We start from the raw sequence: 16,525 nt of genomic DNA on the forward strand, positions 1-16,525 counted from the left end.
GATACAGGACACTTGAAGACATTTACGCAGAGACAGAGGGAGATCAGTTGTTTGAAGATCTCCTTCTATTAGAAACTGAAGAGCCCGCCTCTTACTCTGAGACAATAGGTGAAGCCGCATGGGAACATGCCATGAAGAGGGAAATAGAAGCTATTGAAGAGAACAGGACCTGGACCTTGACTGAATTACTGACTAGTCATACACCCATTGGATTAAAATGGGTTTACAAAGTTAAACGGAATTTAGATGGTAAAATAATCAAGCACAAGGCAAGAGTGGTAGCAAAGGGGTACGTTCAGCGCCATGGAGTAGACTTTGATGAAGTTTTTGCACCGGTGGCGAGACTCGACACTATACGGGTGATGTTGGCTAGTGCAGCAAATCGGGGATGGGAAGTCCATCACATGGACGTGAAATCGGCTTTCTTGAATGGAATTCTAACAGAAGAGGTGTATGTCACCCAACCGGAGGGGTTCGTGGTACCAGGCAAGGAACATTTAGTGTATAAGCTGTCGAAGGCGTTGTATGGACTGCGACAGGCCCCAAGAGCATGGAACTCACGTCTCGATGAATATCTAAAGACTCTCAATTTTGAGAGATGCTCGCAGGAGCAGGCACTATACAGCAGACAAGATGATGGAGTTGCGGTTATAGTCGGTGTCTACGTGGATGATCTAGTCGTCACCGGGAGAAGTAGAGAAGAAATCATTCAATTTAAGGTGTAGATGAAGAATGAATTTAAAATGAGTGACTTAGGATCACTATCATACAACTTGGGCATTGAAGTTGAGCAGAAGGAGAGGCTGGTCACACTTAAACAATCTACTTATGCAAACAAAATCCTACAACAGTTCGGAATGGCTGAGTGTAATACTGCAAAGCTTCCCATGGAGCATAAAATGAAACTACACAAGGATGTTGGAGGAGAACCGGTGGATGTTACGGAATATCGGCGCATCATTGGATGCCTTAGGTATCTTCTACATACTCGACCAGACCTATCCTATTCAGTGGGAATGCTCAGCAGATATATGGAGAGACCAACTTCTTTGCATCTCAAGGATGCAAAATAGATCTTAAGATACTTGAAAGGGACCATTTGCTTTGGTTTAATGTTCACAAAAGGAGAGAATGATGAAGAGCTTGGCTGTTATTCAGACAGCGACCTTGCGGGTGACCTTGATGACAGGAAAAGCACAGGAGGGATGGTGTTCTACATCAATGGAAGTCTTGTATCTTGGGGATCATACAAACAGAGAACTGTTGCTCTATCGTCATGTGAAGCTGAGTACATGGCGGCGGCAACTGCAGCATGTCAAGTAATCTGGTTGGAAAGTATAATCAATGAGATAACTGGTAACAAGCTTAAATCGGCGACATTATTTGTTGACAATAAATCAACTATTGCGTTGATGAAGAACCCTGTACACCATGGATGTAGCAAGCATATAGACATGCGTTTTCACTTTATCAGGGAGTGTATCGAGAAAGGAAAAATCACGGTGGAATCGGTGAGTTCTGGAGAACAAAGGGCAGATATTTTAACAAAAGCCTTGCCCAGCATGAAGTTCGCGGCCATGCGTTAATCATGCACACATGCATGAAAATATTAAGTAAACAAATTATAGCAATAAACTTTTTTTTTTTTCCTGATGCTGAATATATATATAGTTTACCTTGGATCTTGCATAATTTTTTTTTTTATCTTTCTTTTGCATTAGCAGCAGCTGAGATCCACATGGAGTATCAACGTGGAGAACTGTGGAAAAGTTAAATTAATGTGCCAAGTAAATGAACTTGGCTTTGGATGATATATATGAGTGTGTTTGAGAAAGAAAATGACAGTATCTAGTTTGGAAATAGATGTCTTGCAGATAAGAATTGAGAAGAAGATGAGATGATGAGATGGTTTAAAGTTAAAAAAGAGAGAAAGGATAAATGAAGAAATCCTCTCTCACATCTACGGTCTTCACTTACTATCGAAGCTTTCAGTAATATGTTCAGCTAATGGGGTAGCTCAAGAGGTGGACCTCATGATTACGTCATTTAGAATAGCATGCCCTTCATCTCCCACCAACGTTATCAAACAAAAATTAATAGAGCGTTAACTATAAAGATTTGAAGTACGTGAGCTCTAACAATACATACATACATAATATGTTACGTTGATTTAACCTTCTTTCAGCTTCAATCTCCTCCGCCACCTTTTCATTCTATTAGTTTAGAGAGAGAGAGAGAGAGTCAAAGTATTATTCTTGTGGTTTACTTTGTAAGCAAGGTATTATTCTTGTGGTTTATTTGTAAGCACTTGATGAATTGCTACTTAAGGTACATGAGCATTTGCATACACATGACCTATGTAATCAGTTATTAAATGCAAGAAATGAAGCCAAAAGATCAATGACTCGTTATGAATGTGGCATTTTGTTAAATGTAATTGAAATACAGTGAATTTTAAATTATAATAATATATTTATAAATTTTATATTTGAAAATGCTGTCAGTGTTTATAAAATTTTCTGTTCGGTTTTTTTTTTAAAATATTACTTTTTTTTAATTAATTACTAGGATAGGTATTTTTAGAATTATTTACCAAACTAGGCATTTTTATATTTTTAATATTAATTTTTAAATTTTTTTAATAGCGGTGGGTTCCACTGGTTTTTTAATATTAAAATTTTATTTTTTTTAAATCTACAGGTCACACTAGTTTTTTAATATTAAAATTTATATTTTTAAAACTGAGATGGGTCCTACTAGTTTTTTTAAATTAAAAACAATTTTACACTAAAACCCTTATCATTTCATAAAATTTTTTACAACTAGTTTTATTCCTACTTCTACTTTTACTAATCCTAACAGATAAAAATTATGGGTAGTATTCGGTCAATAATTTAAAAGATAAAAATTGTTGTGGTTAAAATTTTTTATATACATAAAAATTAAAATTATCTCCAATATTAGAATAGTCAAAGAAGTAATTATTAGGGTAGGTGGAGAGTATTATTGGGGGGTTGATGGGATGAATTATTATCAGTGAGTTTCAAACATTTCATTTTTCTTGTCGCCATGTTCTTGCTGTGTGTGCATACATTCATCTACATTGGCAGACATACGTAGATAATGTTTATAGGCTTGCGACAATTTTTAATGTATATCATAAAGAGTTTCAACCAATGTCAAACGAGAGATACTGGAACCCCTATAATGGTCCACGTCTCTGTGCTGATCTTACAATGCGAAGACCACTTTCAGGGCGCCCAAAATCCACCAGAATTCGTAATGAGATGGACATAAGGGAGGACAGTCAGCCAAAGTGTTGTGGTCTATGTCGTAATGCAGGTCATAGTCGTTGAAATTGTCCGAATGCAGCTGGTCCAAGTCATATGTCGTAATATAATTTAAATATTGTATTTGTTGAATAATTTTATAATATATGTAATTGTTTTCGTTCATTAATAATATCGAATGAGTTTATTTTAGTGAAAGTAGAAGTGAGAATAAAACTAGTTGTAAAACATTTTATGAAATGATAAGGGATTTAGTGTAAAATTGTTTTTAATTAAAAAAAAAACTAGTAGGACCCATCCCAGTTTTAAAAATATAAATTTTAATATTAAAAAACTAGTGGGACCTGCAGATTTAAAAAAAAAATAAAATTTTGATATTAAAAAACCAGTGGAACCCACTGCTATTAAAAAAATTTAAAAGTTAATATTAAAAAATAAAAATGCCTAGTTTGGTAAATAATTCTAAAAGTGCCTATTTTAGTAATTAATTAAAAAAAAAAACAATATTTTTTTTAAAAAAAAGCCTCATAAAGGTTTGTAAATTTGCATTTGGTATATAGTCATAGGTTTTATTTATCATAAAATATACTATTATATTTTATTTATTATAAAATAAACAATTGACAATATATTTAGTTAATTTAATATATTATTATGTTTTTGTTACATTAATTCAATTTATGTTTAATATTTATATTAAATACAGTATATATTATATATTGTTGTTGAATTATAAAAAAATTCTTTATGTAATTATCAAACACTGTAATCAAAATACAATTTTAATGTTTTATACTATTTATAAACATACGTCAAATATCTTAGCATAAAATTTTTAAAGTGGGTTCATTGAGCGTATTCTAAATAAATCCACTTAAAAGTAGGTTCAATAGGCATACATTTATAATATATTTTTAATGCCATCAAACAAACAAATAAAGGATTTTGAGAAAATTAATCTTATAATTCAAAATATATAGAATTCCAAATCCTCTCGAATAAACAATACCTAAAATTGTTGGCCAAGAAAGAAAGACTTTCGCCAAGAAAGAAAGACTTTCTAAGGTTAAGGAAGAATATCCTTTTCAAAGCTAGTTGAAGAGGATATGCTGATGCTAACCTTTTACTTTCAAGGCCATACTTTTTCAAAACGTAAAAGTGGATAAATCATTAAGGTAACTTTTTTTAATATATATTTTAATAAAAAAGGTTGGATACACCACTAAGGCCGCTCCTTTTTAGCTTTTAAATTTATTGATTCATTGTAAAATAAAATTAAGAGATCAAGTTTATCTTAATAAACATGGTGCAAAGTTATATGCACTCACTCTGATCATGGAGTAATTAGATAGACAGAGGAAAGAAAATGTGAGGTTCATGAAAAACAGGTTTGGATCATGGACGACGCTAATGACATCAGAAACAGATGTAAGATGATGACGAGATTTGAAGATGATTTTTCCTATATTTCAATATTGAGTGATGGAGAAAAAGGGCACCTAATCAATGTTGCTTTGTTTAATGATTTTCTTTCATGAAGCTTTTATTTGCTTTGTTAAAAATTAGTTGTCCAAAAGGCATTTGGTTTTGCAACACTGACTGTACTGTGAAAGGTTTGGTCAATAGGATGTTTATTACTCGGATTCAAAAGGTATAAATCTCAGGTTGGTCCCTCTAAGTATGTCAGGTTGCCCCTTTAATCCCTCTATTACAATTTGGCCGCAGAAAGTCCCTCTATTTTTTCAATTGAGCTATTCTAGTCCAAAGGTTAACAGACGTTTGTCTTGCCGTCCAAAAGTGCTGACGTGGCTTTCTTTCGCATTAAAAAAATATTAAACAAATCTAAAAAAAGCCATGTAAGCAACCTTACTAACTAACACCCGTATTAAGCATATTGGATCCGGATCCAAACCGGGACCGGATCCAATAAGCTTAATCCCTCATTTTCACTTCGTCCCCTCCACTCATCCCCCCTCGTCCTTTTACTGCAGGTAGAGATGGTCCAGAATTCTCAACTCAGCAAAGCATCACAAAATGCTGCAGCAGATAAAGCAATTTCTGAATGCTGAAGCAATAAAACTGGATGTCTCTAAATGTGCTTAGGGTTTTTTTTGGGTAGATACAATGGTTTACTTTCTTTTTTGCAAATTTCGTATGGTTAGTGAAAGACAAATTGTTGATTGTGAAATCAGAACTTATTTTGATCAGGCCTTAATGGTGACTTTCTAAAACTGATTGTAGAAGATAAAATGTTGATTTTGTGAATTTCATATGTTAAATGAAATCAGAACTTGTTTTATTGCTTGGTGTACTCAACATAACGCAATATTCATGTACATTGTGAAAGTTTCAGTGGAATTTACAAGTGATTATTTTGTTCAAAACATGACTATTGCACAGATAATATACATAAATTTGAAATCTTGAAATAAACATGAATTCTCTCGTGATTTTCAAATATAACAACACCCTGCTATAGGATCAAAATGGGAGACATATGTGCATCAATCAAATAGACATATATTCATATTCTTCAAAGACTGATTTATTCGCATCAAATGGAAGATATAGCCCCCCAGGTAGCTACATTAAAGCATCCATAATACAAATTTCAACCATTTAAAAAAAACTAAAATCATGAATCCTGCTTCTCTAACTGAATGGATTGAGATGATGAGCCTCGTCTCGCTCTCGTTGAAGTGGTTTGAGGTGCTCAGCAGGCCTTCAATCAGGTGGGATTAGGGTTGATAAGGACCTCATCGTGGAGGATGTCGTTCTCCCTGTCACAGAGGTGAAGCTCGTCTTCGAGCGATGTTGAACTGCAACAAGGAAGATAGGTCTAGGGGTGGTTGTGTACACAGCCGAAAAATGGGGAAGTAGATGGACGAGGGGGGATGAGTGGAGGGGACGAAGTGAAAATGAGGGATTAAGCTTATTGGATCCGGTCCCGGTTTGGATCCGGATCCAATATGCTTAATACGGGTGTTAGTTAGTAAGGTTGCTTACATGGCTTTTTTTAGATTTGTTTAATATTTTTTTAATGCGAAAGAAAGCCACGTCAGCACTTTTGGACGGCAAGACAAACGTCTGTTAACCTTTGGACTAGAATAGCTCAATTGAAAAAATAGAGGGACTTTCTGCGGCCAAATTGTAATAGAGGGATTAAAGGGGCAACCTGACATACTTAGAGGGACCAACCTGAGATTTATACCGATTCAAAATGCCCTGGACAGTGGTGCCAAAAAGTTCTCCAGTTGTGGATACTGCTTACAATCGAATATTCATGTCAGTTTTGGAGGGTCATCCCCAAAAAGTGCCCCACTCCTTAATTTGCTTTACTTTTAATCATAGCCGTTGATTTTGTTTCAGTTTCGAAACCCTAGTCTCCCGCCGTTTAGGGAAAAAAGAGAGACTAGCCTCATCCCTTTCTCTCCCTATTTGCGGGTGGTGTCGGCGACGAGGACGGGAGAAGAGTCTCGTCATCAGGATTTTGTTTCACTATTATTATTGAGGTAAGGTTCTGATTTATTTTTTATTTTTTTATTTTTTTTTATGCTCTTTCTTATGATTGTTGTGACTTGATACTAGTTAGGGTTAGGGTTTGGTGAGGATGTTGATTTGATTTAATTTGAGGATAAGATTCAAAAATTCCTGTTAGCATAGCATAAACTCCTCTTCGATTTTAGAGGTCTTAGAGGTCGAATTTGGAGGAGAGTAGAATAAAAAACTTGTAGAGTTTTACATTGGCTAAGTACCTGCAAAATTTTAGAATCTTTACATAAGTATTATTTAAATTATAAGTTGTAGACCCAGGTGACACAGATAGAATTTCTATGCAGTCCTTGAATAGTTTTTTTTTATTAATTTCATGATTGTAAGTTCTGATTTAGAATTAGATTTATATACGAAAGTTGTAGAGGATGATTTTATCTTTGACTCTGCCAAAGTTTAAAACATTTTGCCCTATAATTTGTGAGACATGATCATATTTCTATAGTGGTCCTCAATGACATTTCTACAAGGAGCATGAGTATTAATCAGAAAATTTGAGGATCTTAAATGTTGAATCAGGGCTCATGTTTGATAAGGAAGTTTTTCAATTTTGAGTTAATTATATGCTCCCAAAATTTAATCTTATTTGAAGTTATATGTTGTGATATATATATTTTATTAAAAAGGGCATATATGAAATTGTTGGTTTAAGTTCATTGTGAGATTTGGATTGTTTATATAAAAAATTTGCATGTCCTAATTCAAATCGAATCAAAATTTTAAAATCACTAGGACCACCTGTGGATAAGATAAATAAATTTTATCATATTTGGATATATTCAAGATCACCCAAGAGTACACATCTTGAGGTGATCTAAATATAAAAATCCTAAGATTAGCCGCAAGCACAGATCTCGAGGTGATCTAAAAAAATATCCAAATCTTCGGATCAGCTAAGAGCACTGATCTTGAGGCGATCCAAAATATTCAAATCTCAAGATCAGATGAGAACACATATTTCGAGGCGATCTAAATACATAAATCTCAAGATCAGCCGAGAGCACAGATCTCAAGTCGATATAAAAATATCCAAATCTCCAGATCATCCAAGAGCATCGATTTAAAGGCAATCCAAAATATTCAAATCTCAAGATCGGCTAAGAACACATATTTCAGAACAATCTAAATACATAAATCTCAAGATGAGCCGAGAGCACAGATCTCGAGGCGATCTAAAAAAGATATAAATCTCCAAATCAATTAAGAGCACAGATCTCGTGGTGATCCAAAATATTCAAATCTCAAAATCAGCCGAGAACACATATTTCGAGGCGATCTAAATATTCAAATACCAAGATCAGCCGAGAGTATAGATCTCGAGGTGATCTAAATCCTAAAATCAGTGATGAATACAAATCACGAGGCAAATATATATATAATAAATATATATATATATATATATAATCAGATTAAGAAAAAAAATCAAAATATAAGAAAATCAAATCGAATTAAATTAAAATTTAAAAAATAATAATTAAAAAAAAATTATTTGAATCAGATAAAAGAAATCAAAATATATAAAAATTAAATCAATTTAAATTAAGATAAAAAATAAAAAATATTAATATAAATAATTAAATAATAATAATAATAAGAAGAAGAAGATAAAACCATCAGATAAAATAAATAAATAAATAAATATATAGAAAAATAATAAAAATAATAATAAATTAGATAATATATATAAATATATATGTATAAATAAATTATAAAAAATAATAAATAATAAATTAGTAAATAAAATAAAATAAATAAATAAATAAATATATAAATAAATAAATAAATTAAAAAATTAAAATTAAATTAAAATTAAATTTTAAAAAAAGGTGTGGTGCGCGTCGTTGTTAATCTCTAGGCTATCGCTCACTTACTGTTGTCAACATTGTTCATTATCTTGGTTAGAATCTTAATATTCAACAAAATTTTTTGTGGGCCCCACCCCAAAAAGTAGAGACCTGGGGAGGGGAGATGGGGGAGGACAAACCCATGGAGGAATAACGGCCGAGAAATTTGGAAGAAGAAACCCACAGATCAAAAGATGGAGAAGAGAACGAACAAGGTCCAGAGAAGGTAACTAGTGAAAAAGAGGAAGAGGTCGCTGCCTGCTACCGTTTCCGCTGTTGCTTCCATCACCATTGTCGCCATTGCTACCACCACTGTGGCTGCCGCCGCCAAAGAAAATGACAAACGATGATTCTCTATTAAGAAAAGAAGAAGAAGAAAGGGGGGATCCTCATTTTCTCTCTGTCAAATATATACTCATATAATAAAAAAAAAAGAAGGGTGACTTCGGATGGAGAAAGCTTCAGAGGAAGAAGAAGCTCAAGACTAGGAATCTCTCGTCCAAGGATGTTGCCTAAGGAATGAAGAAGAGAAACGAGGAGAAAGAAGATTTAAAGAAGAAGACTGAAGAAGAAACTAACCGAACCCAAAGAAGATGAAGAAGAGAAAGACAAAGGAGGAAAAAAATAATGGAAGAGAAGACGACGAGGATGGAGCCAAAAAAGAAGAAGACGGGGAACCAGTGAAGGGATGACTAAAGAAAAAAGAAGAGGAAGACTCTCGGTTTCGATCGCTATCAAACATATATACATATATAAAATACATAATAAAAAAAAAGAAGAAGAGGTCGCTGCTGCCTTGCCGAACCTAGAGGAAGAAGATCGGAAGAAAGAAGAAGAAGATAAAGGGGGAAGAAATTTGAAAGAAGACTTAGGGGATTCTTATTTTCTCTCTGCCAAGGAGAAAAAAAGAAGAAGAAGAACGTACCTTTCCCCACCAAACAAACAAAACAAAAAAAAAAGAGAAGGGAGAAAGTTGTTGTCATCGCTGTTTGCCGTAACCACAAACGCCGCCGTTGAAGATGGAACCATATCTAGCAAGAAGATGATTGAAGAGACGTACCAGAAGATGACGCAACTAGAGCATATCCTCCTCCGTCCTAACATTTACATCAGCTCCATTGAGAAGCACATTCAGGATCTCTGGGTGTTAGAGAAGCCTAAAATCACTGTTGATGCAGCGAAGAATCTAGTAGTGCCATCCTGTGATGATAATGAAACCATGGTGCACTGAAAGGTGACCTTTGTTCTCGACCTCTACAAGATCTTTGACGAGATCCTTGTCAACACTGCTGATAACAAGCAGCGAGACCCCTCCATGGACTGTCTGCATGTTAATATTGATTCCCAGGCTAATTGCATTAGTATCTACGATAATGGTGACGATGTTCCCATCAAGATTCATGATGATGAAGGGATTCATATGCCTGAGATGATCTTTGGGCATTCACTGACGTGTAGTAACTACAATAACAACGTAAAGAAAAACCACTGAGATCGGTTTGGCAGAGCACTTCAGCAGGTTAATGTAGTAAATCAATGGAGCAATATACTGTAGCAGTTACTGTTCACAGCCTGCCAAAAAACAGTTTTCCAGATAATCCACACGGGCGTGTGGAAATTTCACAGGGGCGTGTGGATGCCCGATTCCAGCCCTATTTAAGCCGTGATTTAGCCCAATTTTAGTTAATCTTTTCCCCTCTTCTCTCCAACTTTTCTCCAACTTTTCTCCATCTTTTAAAAGGCCGTCGGCTAGGGTTTGGAGAGGCTTTTGGCAAGTCTTTGGAGTGGTTCTATGGATTCGACACCACGCTTCATTTGGAAGAAGTTTATTGGGGGAGCTTTCATCGGCATAGATCCGGCGAGGTGTGCCCTAGGCCGGACAAGGGGACCTTTGGAGAAGACGAGGCTACTCCACAAGACCATCGACATAAACACCGAGGGGGTTTTCTATGGATTACTTGTTTTTACATTTGATTTCATTGTTGATTGTAACTAGCTTCATAGAGAGCTAAACCCTTAGTGGGTACTTGGATTTGAGAACCCTAGGATGTATTTGTTTCATTAATCTTCTATTATGTTTTCCTTAATTGATGTTTTTAATTGAGTTTCAATCTTGAATGCTTGTTGAATAATTTCTCCCTTAGAGTGACATTAGGGTTGAGAGTCTATATTAGTGACCTTTGTGAGTGAGTGACACACCATGAGGGTTAGACATTGTAAGATTGGAGAGGGTTGAGAGGTAGTAGAGCATCCCTTTTCCCCTCTGATGTGATTTATCCTACCTCCACATTCCAAGAGTTCTTTGCAGTTATAGTAGAGTGAATGGGCTAAGGGATGACCTCCGCTGGGGCTTAGTTGCACAGGCAACAGAGTGAAGCGTTGAAGTGACTTTAGTACCTAGGGCTTATTGTGACTAGGGGTCTTTCGCCTGGACCAAAGGGTTAGATCTATACAATGGAATAGGGTTTATCACTTGGAATCCCTAGAGTGTCTTGCAACTCTACACAGTGTGAGGTGTTGAGATTGATCGATTTCTCCGCCGGGACATAGTGTAGAGTTAGTCACGGTTGACCTTAGGTTTGGGACCGTGTGTTTAAGGATTTCTACGACTCATTAAGCGTCAATTAGGAGATATAATAGTTGATTTTGCACTTGAAGCAATTGTCCTAGGTGGAACAATATCCGAGTACCCCACTTCTATCGATTGTCTTACCTCTCATCTCTTTGTGCTTCTCTCTTTCTTGTTTCTTTTATTCTTGCTTTCATTACATTTTATCAACAAAATCATTATTCCGTCTTCGGTTAGTTAAATAGCAATCTTGGTATTTTTATTCCCTACTCCCTGTGGATACGATACCCACTCACCTAGGATTTATTACTTCGACAAACTAGTGCACTTGCGGGTCACACGCAAGGGGGGTTGTCAATTATAATTTTTTTTATATAAAAAAATATTATAAAATTATAAGCCTAAACAAAGATAAAAAAAAAATCAAAAACACCAAATTATTGAACATATTGGTATATATATATATATATATATATAAGTATTTTAGTAATTTTAAATTTGGGTCGGGTTTGAGGGATGGTTAGGGTTGTGCACCGAAATCTCAAATCCGCTCTGCCCTCGCTAAAAGAAGTCGGGTTTTACCCGAACCAGGCCTGAAACCCAATCAAAATGAGTTTCCCCGTCAAAGTTGGGTTGGGTCAGATCGGGTCGGGTTGGGTTTGGGGATACTTGCCATCCCTACTTGGGGTTCTTGTCTCATGCACATGTGAGTCTAAGAACTCAAGGTTTCTTTTGGTGGCATTGGTCGACTCCTTTGTCTTTTAGAGCTTATGGTCTGGAGCTACATACCCCCACAAAATAAACATATGAATAATCTTTGTGGTCAAAGATAGAGGCCATCAATATATTGCATTGAAGATTTGACAAAATAAATGTTTCTTTCAAATTGAGTAGTCTATTTATTTTATAGTTAATTTTCACATTGTTAGAGTATAGTTTGCGTCTCCACTTTAGTTAATTTAAGTATGATTACTGGCTAGCACTCTTGTTTTGTCCTCTTTATTGACAATCATTTTGAAAAAAGCGCTTTTTCTTACCATCAAGTTTAGCAAAAGTCGCCTCTTCTCAACCAACTTTAGCTTCCAACCGAGCACTACTACTCCCGCACACTTAACTGTGACTGAAACTGCCTTCCAATCACCTACTTGGGAGTTCCACTTTTTGGTAGATGACCTAGCCCACATGATTGGATGAAACTAATCCTCTCTATTAGAAAAAAACTCTCTTCTTGAAAAGCTAATTATCTTTTCATAAGGGGTTGTCTTACTTTTCCAAACTCAGTGCTATCCTCGGTGCCATCATACTATATGTCAGTCTTTAAGCTTCCTTCTTGGGTGATTAAGTAGATTGATAAAATTCTTTGGGACTTCTTTGGAAAGCTCTAGATTTGGGACACAAAGTTACTCATCTTGTGGCCTAGAAACAAATTTGCCAACCATGAAAATTTCGCAATTGGGGGATCCTCAATGTTTAGGACTTAAATAGGGGCACTACTTGGAAAATGGTGGTAGAAACTTTGTGCTAATAAAAAGTTTGCTGGTCTAAGGTTATTAATTTCAATTATTTCATGAAAAGATCACTATGACCCTTACATCACTCTCCATTCTCCAAAACATCCTTCTTTTAGGCTGGTATCACCCTTTACTTCCAATCTTTTGAGCTTGCTCTTCACTGGTGATCAAAGATGGTGCTTTTACCTCCTTCTAGTTTGATTCGTGGTTAAATGGCCTTGCCCCCAAGGATATCTGCCCAACCTTTTTGAACAAATGCATATCCTCTTTGATCTTAATCAAACATATCTCTGAAGGTTCCTTCTCCCTCATGATCTCCTATTGGACTACCTCTATATCCAACTACTCATGTCATCCTTACTGAATCTTTCTAATACCCAAGAAGACGTGAGTGCTTGGTACCTTGAAAACAACAAAATCTTTTTAGTATGCTCCCTATGCAAATTCCTCTTGGACGGAAGCCTTCACTGCCCTTTGAACCCCTATTTTTGGAAATCAGCTTGTCTGAGTAAGATAACCATATTTTGCTGGATAGCTTGGGACAACAAAATTCTCACTAACCTCACTGAAAAAGGTTGTAATCCATGTACTATTTATATCGACATTCTGTGCTATCATGCCTAAAAAATGATGGACTACCTTTTCCTCCAATTTAGCTTTGTAAAGCTTATTTAGTCCTTGTTGGACAAAACTACAAACTATAAATGCTCCCGTGATCTCTTACTGATACTTGACTGTCTAGCTCCCAAACTCGGAAGCCTAACAGCGTATACTGTGGGACCTACTTTTAAAAGCAATGTTCTTAAATATTTGGCTTGAACATAGCAGAAGATTTTTTTAAATAGTGTCTTCTTAATCTTATTTTTAGTATTATTAAGCATGTTTACATGTTTCTCGGTTGCATTTCTACAGCTTGCGACACACAACTCCAATGGCTCCTTAGCGATTTGATCTACATACTCGGTGCTCCCTAGATTTCCTGAGCGCTAACACCAAAGAAAATCCTCCGCCCCAGCAAACTAAACCTTGAACAATCCTTCTAGCACAGGAGTCAACCATTCCCACACCACGGTAGTCAACACCGACTCTCTTCCGCTTTTTTTGATTTGTCTTTGGCACCTTGTTTTGTTCAAGAGCATTTCACCTCTGATGATTAGCTCCATGTTCTTTTCGGTCAACACCGACTCTCTTACTCCCTTTAGTTTGCTTTGTCTTTTGTTCCTTGTTTTGGTTAAGAGAACTTCACCTCTAATAATTACCTCCATGTTCTTTTCTTATTTTGTTTGCCGATGTTGTTGGCTAGTTTTCTGCTTTTTTTTTGTTTATTTATTCTCGACTATTTTTTGTATTCTCCTGGTTTTTAATAAATACCAATGGTTGTTTATACATTTTATTTAAACAAATTTTGCCAGGTTTTTGAAGCATTTAAGAGAAGTTTAATCTCTTGTTAACAAGAAAGTTGGTATGAAATCAAAGCTTTTTTGAATTGATCTAGTTGGAGAATTCGGGTAAATTTTTTAGTAGGTCACTAAACTTTTGGCTCATTTTCACTTTGATCACTGAACGTCAATTTGTATTAATTTGATCACTCAAGTTTAATTTGATTTAACGGGTAGTAAATAAAAGAATTTCAGCCCCCAAATAAATGATGTGGCTCTTTTTTGATGACATGAATATGTTCAATAGACTTAATAATGTGTCATGGTAAGGAATGACTTGGATTTCAAACATCCATGTAATCAATTGGCCTTTGAAATCATTAATTTATTGCCCGGTGAAATCAAATTAAAATTGAGTGGCCAAATTATATGCAAATTTAAGTTTGATGATCAAAGTGAAAATGAGCCAAAGTTTAGTGACCTAATAAAGATTTTACCTTGGAGAATTCACTTCGTATAATGAGTTCAGAAATTTCTATGGAAGTCATGGAATTTGTAATTCTTTAATAGTTTAAAAATTAGCACAACGAAAGAAATTTAATTAGTAGGCCATTAAACTTTGGCTCATTTTCATTTTGATCATCGAACTTCAATTTGTATCAATTTGGTCATTCAACTTTAATTTTATTTCATCGAGTAGTAAATCAAGGGATTTCAGCTCTTAAATGAATGATGTAGTTCTTTTTCGATGGCATAGACACCTCCAATAAATTTAATGTATCATGGAGAGGACTGACTCGGTTTTTCTGACAGCCATTTAATCAATTAGAGATTAAAATTCTTGGTTTATTATTTGGTGAAATCAAATTAAAGTTGAGTGACCAAATTGGTGTAAATTGAAGTTTAGTGATCAAAGTGAAAATGAGTCAAAATTTAGTGATCTAGTAAAAAATTTACTAGTCCCTTTTTTGAAGACCAAGCTTTGATTTTAATTTTGCCGATAAGATTAGTGACCTAATGCAAACTTCTGGGGAAAAGGGCCCACTGATTTCTTCAGGCACAACACCATCTTTGAAGGGCTGGCATTGCTTATAGCTTGGCTTGCCATGGGCCTAGTATGCATGAATTGACTCTCTTTCACCAAGGCCAGGACCTTCCAAGATGGATTATGAAGTGTATTACAAACCTTGGTTTTCACATGTAGTTTGTTTGTTCAGTTGTTTTTTTCTTATTTGCAGTTGTTGTAGCTTGATTGCATGTTCTTCTTCTGGACTTTTGTCTTTGCTTCTTGTTTCATTTTGAATAAATAGCTTTTGAACTCTTTATATATATATATATATATATATATATAAGGGGTTGTTTGTTTGTAAGCATTGGATTGGGAATGGCTAGGGAATAGATCTAATCCGTTGTTTGGTTGGCAGGTATAGGAATAGAGAAGGATTCTTGGAGGAATGAGATTGGGGAAGGACCCTGATTACCATTCCGCCAAATTTCTTGAGGAATGCCCAACCCGGAACTTAAAATTACCATTTTACCCCTGACATTAATTATTTTTCCACCCGAGAAACACATCTCGTCCGCTGGCTTGGTGCCGTCAGTGACGCCACCGTTGATGAGATGCAACTCGTCACCGCACAACCGACCCGCTCCTCTGGCCCCGATGGCTCGGGCATAGCCAGACATGGCGCCTGGAGAAGATGAAAATAATGGAGATGGAGAAAAGAAGATGATGATGTTGATGATGATGATGATGATGATGTGTTCCTGATTGTCTTCTTCTTTTTCTTTTCTTCTTCTTCTCATCCTCTGGCTCTCATGCGATGCAAGTTGGAACCGGTTATGACGGTAGCGGCGAGCATCGGAACTGGTGAGGACGGTGGTAGTGAGCATCACAAGTTGATTTATTTATTAGATTTATTATGATATCATCTTCATTTTATGGTTAGAATTTAAAAAAAAACTGAATAATAATAATAATAATAATAATAATAATAATAATAATAAATATATATCTGGAAAGAGATCAACGGGTCATGTTTGAATTTGATATGCATTTGATTTTTTTAATTGTTTTTGTTTATGAAGATTCTAATTTTTTTCTTCAAAATAAATAATTGAAAAGGAAAAAAACATAATTACAAATAAATAATTGAATAATAATTTTTAAAAATTTAAAATTAATTATAAAAATAACCAAATTTAAATTATAACAATAATAATAACATATTACAAATAAAATAATATTAATAGACAGTACATTTATTTGTTTAATATTCACCCTATAAGGGACATAAAATACATTTCACACATATTTTTTTCTTTTTACTTTTCCTATTCCCAATGAATTACCCTCTCAAACCTTCCAACCAAATACAAT

This window comes from Dioscorea cayenensis, chromosome 18 (assembly GCF_009730915.1).
Source record: "Dioscorea cayenensis subsp. rotundata cultivar TDr96_F1 chromosome 18, TDr96_F1_v2_PseudoChromosome.rev07_lg8_w22 25.fasta, whole genome shotgun sequence".
Taxonomy (NCBI): Eukaryota; Viridiplantae; Streptophyta; class Magnoliopsida; order Dioscoreales; family Dioscoreaceae; genus Dioscorea; species Dioscorea cayenensis.